This window comes from Ambystoma mexicanum, chromosome 6p (genome assembly GCF_040938575.1).
Source record: "Ambystoma mexicanum isolate Mex_15411 chromosome 6p, UKY_AmexF1_1, whole genome shotgun sequence".
In the NCBI taxonomy this organism is placed as follows: domain Eukaryota; kingdom Metazoa; phylum Chordata; class Amphibia; order Caudata; family Ambystomatidae; genus Ambystoma; species Ambystoma mexicanum.
This window is the reverse complement of record NC_090935.1, coordinates 621434408-621443680: the sequence shown is the minus strand read 5'-3', so window position 1 is coordinate 621443680 and position 9273 is coordinate 621434408. Positions and strand designations below refer to the sequence as shown.

General features: G+C 41.9%; 1 long non-coding RNA gene across 1 annotated transcript; it reads left to right on the top strand.

Moving 5' to 3' along the window:
- Positions 1 to 7807: 7807 nt before the first annotated feature.
- On the top strand, positions 7808 to 8889 carry LOC138511662 (uncharacterized). Its single transcript, XR_011280655.1, has 4 exons — positions 7808 to 7887; positions 8117 to 8191; positions 8485 to 8540; positions 8770 to 8889. It is a non-coding gene; the product is annotated as an uncharacterized lncRNA (long non-coding RNA).
- The last annotated feature ends 384 nt before the right edge of the window (positions 8890 to 9273 follow it).

Here is a 9273-nt window from a genome sequence, read left to right as displayed (position 1 = left end):
GACACCCAATACTGTGGCAACACACAGCGGCACATTCATAATAACTTCTAACAAGACAGAAAGACAGGTACCGCCCGTCCCAGGCCCTGAAACTTAGCCCCTCGACCTATGGCAACGGTCAACAGGACACTGGTAACCATGTCCTGACGTATTACCATCAGACCCCTCACAAGGTGCATTCCTCCTGTGTTGCATTAACCTGTAGAATAACCTATTGAAAGATTTACTAAAGAAGATAATATTGCAATGACTGAATGACTGCGGTGTGCATGGCACAGGGCAAACAAGTCAGGAAAAGACATTCATCTCTGACACTGGCCACAATGGCACAACAACACCACCCGGATGAACTCAGCTGACCTGCCAGGCCCAGCCCAACCCACGAGGCTGACCAGTGACGTCCTCCAGCCAAGGCCAACCACATCGCAGCAGCACCTATAGCTAGTCATCGCCACCCAATCCCATCGAACTTGTGCCCCCTATAGTATGTAGGTTCTTATGACGTCTTTTGTAAATATATACGCCTGTCTTTGCTATTGTCAGACAGAGCGCTCTCGGAGTTTGCAGAGTTCTTTGCATGCCCTATTCTGATTTATAAACTCCCATTTAAGCTCACCCGCACTCTGTCTTGGCTTTATTCCCGACTTGGGAGAGTCCGTCATTGTCTCTCATTGCGGGGAGGATCGTGCTGGTTGGGGACGCATGCCTTCACTAGATAGGGATTTACCTCCCCATCGCATCTCGGGATCCGGTGCAAATTGCAGCGGAGCAAGTCTGGCTAATGCTAATAGCATTGGGTGGGTTCCCGGCGCAATTAGTGCCAAGATATCGGCCAACTCAGGATGAAGCCCTTGATATGCTCCATAGATAGAAATCGTAAAGAGGATGTGCACGTAAAATGCTCCATGATGACATATTGAAAGTGATAAAATGGTTAATCAGGGAAAAGGTGGTGTAGTCAGTGGAACCACAAAGTACCTCAAGTCACGGGTTGTGGTGCTGAATATGACAGATTGCCAAGAGCTTGATTGACCTATGTCAACAGGGCCAGTGCCCACTACTAGTGGCTTGTGGAGTGCAGTGCAGCATGTAGCAGTTTGCAAAGACAACACCTTGATTGACCTATGTCAAAGGGGCCAGAGCCCACAACAGATGGTTGTTGGGTGCAGTCCTGAATGTGGCAGATTGCTAAGCAAATACCTTGAAGGACCTATTTCAATTGGCCCGCTACAGTTGACTTGCTGGAGGCAGTGCTGAATGTTGCCAAGAGAACACCTTGATGAACCCATGTCAACAGGGCCAGTGCCCACTAAGGCTGGTTTGTGGAGTGAGGTGCTAAAAGTAGCAGTCTGCCAAGACAACACTTTGATGGACCAATGTCAATGAGGCAATAGCACACTAAAGCATGCATGTGAGGCCTGTCCATGGCCACGATTTTGCTTCTCATGTCACTCCTTTCTATTCTGGATTAGCAGTTGAATGCCATTGATCGTCGCTGAAGGCCATGCCCCAAACAAAGGTATCACTGGCTATGCCAGTGTCCACTGCAGGTGTTTAGGGAGATTGTGCAGGCTGAGGGCATGGCTGAATGCCCCAGCAAATTGATCACTGGCCATGGCAGAAGACCTTTGCCAGTTTCCATTAGTTGTGGCTTGGAGTACCGGGGCCAGGCCGTAGGTTATGCCCTGGGCACAGTGAACACTGGCCTTGCCGAATGCCATGGCCAGTGGCCACAATGAATGGACTTGAGGGGGGCACAGGATATGGCCAAAAGTCATGCCTCGTCAAAGTTCCTTCTTGGCATTGCCAGAGGCCATACTCAGTGTGCACTGTCTACATGATTTTCCACTAAAACAAATGTTAATTAACTGAAAGAATGTGGGTTAATGAGACATTATTTTTAAGTTCCCTTAAAAAATAATTGCAAGAGTTGCTGTGGAAGGGGAAACAATTCAGACACCCAAATCTTCGTATTAGTGAAGTCATGAGGGCTCTTCTGGAGGCCTGGGATGAATAGCTATGGACGGGCATCCTGACAGAAGAGCATGCCCCGTTTACTCTCATGTTTGGGAACCCATAACTCCAGCCGGGAATGGAAAAGGGGGCGTACAATACATGGGAGATAGCAGGGTGCACGTAAATAGGGCAAATGTTCTAAAACCAGGACGTGAAGTCGTTTGAGGCCTGTAGAGCACAACTGCACCTCAGGGCATCAGACAGATACAAATATGAGCAGCTAAGGCACTGGCTGGTGTCGTAGACCATTAGAAGGGCGGCCACAAGGGACATCACCACATTTGAGAAGTACACACTGACTAACTCGGGATCCTCGAAATTGGTGTCGTCACTGTATACGTTTATTAATGTTCAGGAGGAGGACCTCAGGTGGAGTTATATGCTGAAGTGGGAACACACCCTTGGGGACACAATCAGTAAATCACAATGGATGGAACTCTGGAAAGGTATTCCCAAACTGACACGCTCCGTCCAAATGAGAGAAATGTGGGTAAAAATCATGACTCAATGGCATTATATACCGGAAAGACTAAATACAATGTACCCGCACACATCCAAACTGTGCTGGAGAGGTTGTCTGAGGGTGGGCAATTGGAGGCATATTTGGTGGGATTGTCAAGGGATACAGGGATTCTGGGCCGAAGTGAAGAAACAGATGCAGGAGATGTTTCCAAGCGCAGGCCAAATGGGAGAGAGGGTATTGCTTTGCGGGCTAAAGGAACAAACTGCAAAGATTCTCTCAAACACAACGGAGAAGCTTCATGGGCCTGGTTACTGCGGCATGGTTAGCAATCGCCCAGAGTTGGAAACAGCGGGACCCACCTTTAGTGTTTGGCTGGCTGTAGAAGGTGTGGTCTTTATTGACAATGGAAAGGTTAACCCACAATTTGCAGGGCACTAGTGGGTTTTTCTGGAAGGAATGGGAAACAGTTCTGGAGTATCTCCAATCAGACTACATGGAACAATGGTGTCCACATAATATAAGGATTTTTGACTTATTCATAGCTTGAGAAGTACCTGGACAAGTGTAGTGGACTGATACTTCTGGAGAGAGGGAGGGGGGATGGAGGGAAGTTGGGAGGTGGGGGTGTTAATGGTTGGCATTCTTGTGTAAAATATATATATTTTTTAAGGAATATGAGCTCACGTATAATCTTGTAACCATGTGATGATAACCTTGTAATTGGAAAAGTTAATTTATCAACTAACACAATTTTTCAATAAAAAAAAATAACAATTGCAAAAAAAATGTCAAAAGAAACAAATTTAAAATAATTTGGCAGTTATGGTTTCTAAAGTACCATATCTCTCCACTGCCTCTTAAAACAACCATAACTCAGTCACTGCCATGAACTAACCATGACCCCACACATGCCAAACAAACAACATGCACATAGGCTGTGGCAGTGCACAGAGATATCCAGGTTGTGATTGCTACTTGGTTGTTTTGCATTGCAATCCTACTGTCCTGTAAAAAAGGTTTTCACAGAACATACATGCATATATTTATTTATTGTGATTTGGTTTTATTAAAACCTGATATTTTTCATACCATTTCTTAGAAAAGGATGTAATATAAAACAAACAGTAGAGTACATTCATTAATAAAATTGAAAGTATACAATTCTTATAAAACAATTATTTACAAATTAGTATACAAAGAAAACATTTTCCCCCCAGCATAAAGTGCAGGCATTTAATTATTCACACACAATAGCCCAAATGAGCAATATCTGGTTTCCTGGCAGGAGGCACCCCCAAAACATGTCATTGGTATATCTGTCAAAGTAAAAAAAAGCCTTTCTAACCATTGGTGCCTGATCAGGTAAGTGGCCTCAGACTCAAGCAGAAGAACTTTCTTCATCGTCAGAAGATTTACAAAGACGGCAATGTCTGTCAGAGCGTGGGAGACCAAATGGGCCCATGATATCAAATATGCACAATTCATTAACTCGAAGTCTCATAAATGTCATTCAATACCATCTATCAGGGAACTTAACTAAATAGGATGGCAGCATTTTACATTCTCTTATCATATATTTTTAATAATTATAAACCATGTATTTTCTAAGAGTGTCATGCTGATTAGTGTAATCCCAGAGGATGATTTGAAATTGTACTCTGTTGGGATTAGATACCAGTTCCTCAATGTTCGAAGTTATATCGTCCAGATAGGCAAACACTCTTTTTTTATTTTCAGGAGCTCAATGGATGTCACTGCAAGATAGTCCTCTTGTAGGTCTTCATATGGGGATTTTTTTGGAGGATGCAGTATTTTGCCTAATAAATTGGGTTTATTAAATATAATAACAGAGTAAGGGATTATAGGATGAGTTCAATGTGAGTTAAAGTAATTGGCATACAAGCTGGAAGATTTAGTATTGTCCTCCAGAGTAGTCCTTCCAAATGGGCCAAAAGGGGAGGGCACAGTAATTTAATAACCTACAACCCACATGACAGTGTCTAGATAATCTTGGCTTTATAACATTTAATCAGTGGTGTTATAGAAAAGGTAGAGTATTTTGTGAAGATTGTCTGCATTTGGGCTGAGATTACCATCAGTTTGCATCTTAATGTATTCACCAAGCCTAGCTGCCGAGACATGGAATAGAGCAGGTAAACCAAATATATAATATGATTGGTATTTTCAAGTGGCTTGTTATAGATACCAAGTATGTTTGTACGTTTTTTTTATCTTGTTTGCATATCATTACACATTACCATTTTGACCCAGTATTAATCTGTGTGAAGCCCTGTTTGTGTACCCCTTGCACCGGTTTATGGGGTGATGATGTAATGCGGAAATGATGTACATGTTGTTATTGACCCCTGCAGGTGTGCCCCCAAGATCTGGAAGCATGTCATAGGGTTTATAGTTCGCCAGGGCTCTGGGGAGATGATCTGGGGGGTAGGTATGATATAGGTAGTGCACTTTTGACCCTGAAATGTGTCATGGTCCGCCAGGGCGCTGTGGAGGTGATGTAGCTGCTGTGCTGCCCCTTAGGGTGGAGTAAAGTGTACATATAGAAGGTGCGCCCGACAGAGGTATACGGCGCTCTTGATGACTTGGCTATCCTGGTGGATGTGACGTTGGGTGGAGGCCAAACTACAGTGGTTAAATAAATCTCCAAAAATCTGGTACGGTTGGTGATTTTGGGGTGTAAAAGAGGCTAGTCAGTACCGAGTTGTACTATGTTTTGTGTTTCTATGCAATGAGAAGTGTAATATAAATCCTAATATTTATAATCTGTTTTTTAGCAGATCTGTATAAAAAGTAAAATAAAAAAAAAAATAATAAAAAAAAAATAATTATTAAAAAACACTCATATGTAATGTGGCGCAGATTTGCTAGGCCCAGAGCCGGGTGTGCGGCCCCCATACATGTGTTCTTTTATAAGGCCTTACTCGCAGCGCTGTTGCAGGGTCAGACCCTGATGCATCTGTGTGAGCCACTTTCAGCTCCTATTTATACCAGTGCAAGCCATGTCAGCAGAGAGCTATCAAATAGGGGGGCTGATGTAATGCTGGGCAAGATCCTCCTCACAGTTGTGAAACAAGTGTGAGATGTAATGTGTTCAAGCTATTGCTGAATTGTAAAGAATGCAGTGTTGGAATTTTCTACAACAAAAGTCCAAAGGGCTGTTTCAAGGTTGCAGATAGGAACACATGATATCCCCAGGCCATGTTCTGTCAAACTTCTGTAATTCCTTGTGATGAATTCTAAACAGGTGCTGCAGCGTCGCTGCAGATATACGTGGTCTGTACCTGTGAAAATTCTTGTGATAAAATGGAACAGCCACTCGGCAGCGTCGCCCGGGATATGTGTAATCTTTAAGTCTGGGGATGGAGGATACCGAATATGCGTGTTCTGGCAGCCTTGCAGGGAATTTCTTGTGATAAAATGTAACATGTGGTGTGCTCCAGTGCAGGGATACACATGTTCTGGCGCATAGTGACTACATAGGGCAGCCTGTCTCAAGAAGAAGCCCGCCAAAATAGTCCATATATATCTGCCCTACAGAGCCTTGCTTTAGAGAACTGCCACACCATCTGCTAACCCTATTCACGATTAGACAGAGAAAACATGCCTGATCACCAGGAACGAGAGGTAAGTGTTTTGGCCGCTCTAAAAATCGTGAAAAGTAGAGTTCTCTTTAATATGCTGTTTAGTTATTTATTTGTTTATTTACTCTCTTCTAGATTTATGCAGCCCCCTCTTTCTATGATTGTGTAGACTTTTCAGTAAGATCTGGTGAGCTATACTTTATTTTGGTTATTTATTTAAAGGCTATAAGATTCAAAAATGACTATAGAATATAGTTATTTACATTTAATTCACCAGTCTGTATTTTTAGGTTTGTGCTGTCTGGGGTCTGATGCTTTGTAAACCTAAAAATCAGACTGAGTTGTGTCTCTTTTTTAAAAAAAGTTTGTGAACAAGGATCGCACCTCATGTGCTGTGCTCTAATGCTGACTGATGTAAAAAAATAAATAAATAAAAAAGATGTTGGGGCCTTATGAATGGAAGGCTGTTTGCTGTTTATTTTTTATTTAAAAAAAAAAAAGGATTGTTTGTAAACATTTATCGCTCCTAATGTCCTTCGATCCTGAAAACTGCTTAATGACTAAAACAGATGTGTCCACGTGGTGTCTTGCAGTTTGCTCATTCTCCCCAGTGCCTGCTTGCAAAGGGCTTTGTCTCTCTGCATTTAGCTCAGAGGGTTTGTGTAACTATGTCTCAGTTTTGGTTTAGCTGCATTTCTTTTTACAATATAATTATTTACATTTTCTTTTTTTATTTTAGTAAAGTCTGCTGATGAACTTAAAGACAGCATAGATGTAGATGCCCCAGGGCCTCAAGTGTTGCTTGATATTCTTGCTGGTGTTAATGGTGTTAATCTTTATGGTAAAAAGGATTCAACATTTTGTTTCTTGTTCTGTAGTATACGAATTCTATTTTTTAAGTGAAATGTCCCATGTTTTGAACCTGCTTTGACTGCATATGTTCAATGTTTTAGCTGTCCTTCACAGAATATTAGAAATTAATATTAGTTTGCTAAAAAATATTAGTTCGCTATGTATTTACATAGACAGCTCATCTTTATCTCTGTGCGGCTTTTAGATTTAGGGCCTCATCACAAGTTGGGTGGTATCCTGGCAGTAATTGCAACAGGATACCGCCCAACACAATTAGCTTTACCGCTACTCGGTCCCATGCAATTTGCGCCAGATCATGAGTAGTGGTAAGGTGGCAAATCCCCATTTCCCATTGGGTCTGATGGACCCAATGGCGGAGTGTGGTGCAATTACCACCAGGGCAAATACCGCCAGTGGTAATAGTACCAAAAATGCCCATACCACCGGCGCATTCACCTCCAGCAATGAGCTGGAGGAGAATACGTCGAGGAAGGGCCATATTCAGGATTGGGTGGAGCAGTAAATGTGGTGGTAATATCATTACCGCTGCATTTTCCCGCTCCACCCAACTCCTGATGGAGCTATTAGACTTGTAAACTCTGATTTTTCTGTCTGAGTGTAGAATTATTTCTTCTTAGGGTAGCTTGCAGATACCAGATTGTAGACACGTCCATCTGATATAATACATTTTTTATTTAAAAAAAGAAAAAAATGGGGCTTTGGACAGGGCCTTGCTGGCCGCAGAGCCCAAGCATCCGTTAATGAAGTTATGCTGTCTAAACCCTCAGCCCCGAATATGTCTCATGTGTATGCACTCAGCACTAAGCTGTTTAAAATAAATAATAAAAATGTATTTGCTTTTAGATGCTGTTCACCTTTACTCAGTCAACAGCTGTAAACGTTTTGATGGTGGGTGCTCAAACCTCGTGAGAGATACACCGTTTATCTTCAAAGGTAATTAACAGCTTGATCAAGACATTCTAGTTAAAAAGAAAAAAGAAAAAGAAAACGCTCTAAACCTGTTTGTGTTTTGGTGTATTTGTTTTCTTGCAGCTGTAATTTATTTTTGTCTGTGTAAAAATATGCTTATTTGGTAAAAGAAAAAAAAAACAAGCTGTATTTTGCACCTGCTTCATTCTAGAATACCCAATGGTAATGTCCTAAAACTTTTTTTTTATTTCAGATTCACACCCTCCTGCAGCTATATAGTCTGGTGGCCCTGCACCGAAGAGTAAATATTCTGGTGGCGGAACGCACAGTACGTATGTATGATTACTCAGCTGCTAACAAAACCGTTTTCTTTTTCTTACCTATACAGATTAATATCTGCATATATCTCTGTAACTACTTACACAGTCTTTTAAAAAAAATGTTGTTTTAGGCTCTGGGGTGGGTATGAGGAAGAATAATGTATTTGTGCAGCTGTCATTTGTGTAAAACATGTTTATTCTGTTAGAACAATATGGAGCCGCCTTCGAAAGTTGTATTTTTCACCTGTTTCTTCTGAGAATATTAAAGGGTAAAGTCTTGTAATCTTTTTTTTTATTGCAGACTTACAACATCCTACAGCAACGGATGTTCTTGCGCTGAAAAGGAAACACCACAGGGTCGGTCCGCATGGCATGCTTGCATGGTTTCTCTGCTGCTAACAAAACAACTTTTTGCCTAAATTTACATGCATATATCTAGCTCTTTAAACAAATAGTTTCAGAAAAAAAATGTGCTGGTAAAATATGCTTATTTAGTTAAAACAATATGTGTAAGCTATATTTTCACCCTTTCTTCCGAGAATATCCAAGAATAAAGTCTTAAATCCTTTTTTTATTTTTATTTCAGGGTCTTTGGGCAGACAGAAGGAAGCAGCACTAGGGCATAAGCCCTCTGTGGCCCTACCAGCAGACATTTCGAAGACTTCAGGTCAGACACATATACAACACCTGCACACAGCAAGCGCATCATGTTATCAGGAATGCACAGGTCTCCAAACTGTTTTGAAAATAAATAAATTCAAGCAGTTTGTTAACGAGCTCCGGCGGTTTAAAGTGTTGCAAAATCCTCCAAGCACTCCTAGCGATCAAGTTGTCAAAACCTGTGACATACAAATAGCCCATCTGTATCGACACTCTACACCTTTGTATAGGGATGACGTTTTAGCCCCACAGGTTGTCAGCCTTAGGCATGGTTCTCTGGCTGGGGTACAATTATACCACCCCTTGTTTTTTTACCTGTGAGTTCCAGAACCCCTTTTGCCCCAGCAGTTGCCATTCCTCTGCCATGGGATCCTGGCTGAGGCAAAATTACACCGCCCCATGTGTTTTCAGCAGTGAGCGGGATGTTAAT